This window comes from Micropterus dolomieu, linkage group LG11 (assembly GCF_021292245.1).
Source record: "Micropterus dolomieu isolate WLL.071019.BEF.003 ecotype Adirondacks linkage group LG11, ASM2129224v1, whole genome shotgun sequence".
NCBI lineage: Eukaryota > Metazoa > Chordata > Actinopteri > Centrarchiformes > Centrarchidae > Micropterus > Micropterus dolomieu.
Genome location: NC_060160.1, coordinates 7,736,880 through 7,739,868, shown reverse-complemented (window position 1 = coordinate 7,739,868; position 2,989 = coordinate 7,736,880).

Below are 2,989 nucleotides of genomic sequence, written 5' to 3'. Positions count from 1 at the left end.
ATAAAGTTTGTTACACATTTAATAACAAACTGGATAAAGCCATAAAGTTCTTAAAATAACTCCAGCACAGAGAAAGCAACACAAAAATAAAATCGCGAGGTTATTTAAACACTTCCAGCCGACAAGAGCTGCAGATCATCTGCTGCACTCATCTGTGTGTGCCTGCCAGAGGAACGGGATTTTTAAGGAGATTCATTATCTGCCGTAATCAGCTGTTCCGCTTGTTTTGGAGAGGAGGAGACAGACTTCCTGACTGATGAAAACGTAAAACAACAACTTCGGACCCAGTATTTAGCGTAACTCCATCAGCTGTTAGCTGTAAACACACCGCTGCACATTGGCTTCTGTTTCCGAGCAATACATTTAATGCCGACATATGATCTCAGGCAGACATCGGCGAGACTTGTGTAGATAACAAACCGGATAAAGCCAACAAGTTCTTAAAATAACTCCAGCACAGAGAAAGCAACACAAAAATAAAATCGCGACAGTTTGGAAGGTTGTTAAAACATTTCCAACCGACAAGAGCTGCAGATCAGCTGGCCAGACTCACGTCTGTCGTGATTTCAACGAGCTTTATTACCTGCTGTAATCAGCTGTTCTGCTTGTTTTAGAGAAGAGGAGACCAACTTCAGCTCTGTGTAAAAACTTCCTGACTGATGAAAACTTAAAAAAAACTACTCCAGACCCAGTATTTAGCTTAACTCCATTGGCTGCCCCCCCCCACCCCCCCACCAAAGTATCCAGAACTAAATTTAGACCCTGGTCCCTTCGGTGGAAAAGCAGCGAGTTCCTCCAAAGGTTTCTAGTCCTGGCATTCCTTTGGTCGAAACACAGCTTTGGAGACTTACAAGGTGTTTACTCATTGTGCACATAGATACATATTGTAGAAACAAAATAAAGGCATTAAATCAATTAATTGATGTAGATTTCCGTTCATATTCCTCATGTAAAGTATTTTGTGACATAATATGTTTTTTAAATGTTTGGATGTCAACTGTGTCCACTGTTGCATGGTTTGCTGAAAGCCTGTAAATAGCCCAATGAGAATGAATAAAGTAACAATGGCATAACAGGAATAATTCAACATTGTGGGAGAGACGCTTATTTAATTTCTTTCTGAAAGTTAGATGAGATTCCCATGTTGTCGACTTTCGACTCTTCACGTCATTGAACAACTCAAGTTTGTTCAAAAAGTTTAGTTAAATCACCTTGAACAAAAAACTGGCGACATGAGAGGTCCATATTTGTGTTTTGAGTACCCCCAGTATGAAGCTGGAGCCAGAAGCTAATTAGCCGAGCTCAGGGGGAAAAATCAAGCGTGACTCTGTCTAAAGTTAAAAATACACCTACCATCACCCATAAAATTTGCTTCCTGGAGTTACAGTAGCTTTCAGAAAAATCCCACTACTTGTTGGAAACTGGTAATTGTGGTAACTTTGACATGAACATGGCATTAAGAATAGCACTTAAGCCAGGTGGTGATTAGCCTAGCTTAGCATAGGGACTAGAAGCAAGGGGGGGAAAGCTAGTCTGGTTCAAAAATGAACCTCTAATGCTATCTTTCTGAAGGTTGGTGGTCACAGTGCAGTTCCCAGCCTGCGTTATAGTCGAAAGACGCCCTCCACAGAAATACTGGGCAGATGGATATCAAGAAATAGTTCCAGCATGTAATTCTCCTTAAAACCAGATCTACAGAAAGAAGTTAATTAGTGAGCTTTAGAGGTGTTGATAGGTGTATTTTTGAACTTTGGATAGAGCCAGGCTACCTGTGTCCATTCTTAATGCTAAGCCAAGCTGATTGCCTCCTGGCTGCAGCTCCATACTAACATGACCGAGACACAAGAGTGGCATCAATCTTCTCATCTAACTGTTGTAAATTATGCGAATAAGTGCACTTTCCAATATATGGAACTATTTCTTGAAGAGAGACGGGTGGTACTGTTTGCTGTATCTGCACAAAAAAGTTACTTCACAGTGTGAAAACACAAGGGGGCAAATAATTTTTTGTCAGGTATTGATAAAGCTCCCACAAATCATCTATTTTGTTAAATGCTTTTCCTAACACTAAACTTGATGCTGAAACCAACAAATTATTGCTTCACTTGACTATACAAGACAACTAAGAGAGATTCATTTGTTGCCAAATTTTCCTGTTTGATCCTGGTGATGTGCTCCAGATGTGTCAAGGTCGTATTTCAAAGACATTGATCTCTCTGTGGTGTATGACATGATATATTGCATGTATGTATCGCAATGTCACGCTCTATACAGAAATCGTTCAGAAATGATTTTTGTGTAAATTCAGAGGTGTATTTTTGATTGGAAGTTTTGTGACAAAATGAGTGTATATTAAGATAATGCCTTAAATTATGTCACCTTTCATCATGTTACATATTTTTTTATTTCTGCTGGGTGGAGGTTGGGTTTGTGTTTTAAAGGGGTTGCATTTTGTACAAATTCAACAGTATATGTGCATTATTATTAGCATTGATCTGTTTTTGTTCGGTAACCATACATACACAGATAGCCCTGTGTATGTATGTAAAGTTTAAACAATCCCAGAAATGTATTTAAATGTGCCAGAATACATTGCAGTGGGATTAAATGTTTTTTTTTTTTTTTTTGTTTTTGTTCTTCTTCAGGTTTGAAATGTTTAAATGAAGATAAGAAAACTTAACCTATATATTTAGTTATATCATCTCAAAATTCTCTGGTATTTTCTCATTCTTTAATTTTTTTCATGTTTTCAAACTGTTTGTTTCTGTAAAATTAATGTTTGTCTGATCAAATAAACTTGGGTGATACTGGAAATATCATAAAGTTGTCTCGTAATTTTAAGTTTGCTGTTAGTGACCAGTGGCTCTGGGCTCAGTAACCTGCCATTGGCTCCTGTTGTGCTCCACCCCTGTCAGATAACACGTTAGACCAGATTGTGAGATTCACTTAAACAGTAGTTAAACATTAGGGGATGAAGTGAACTGAACAT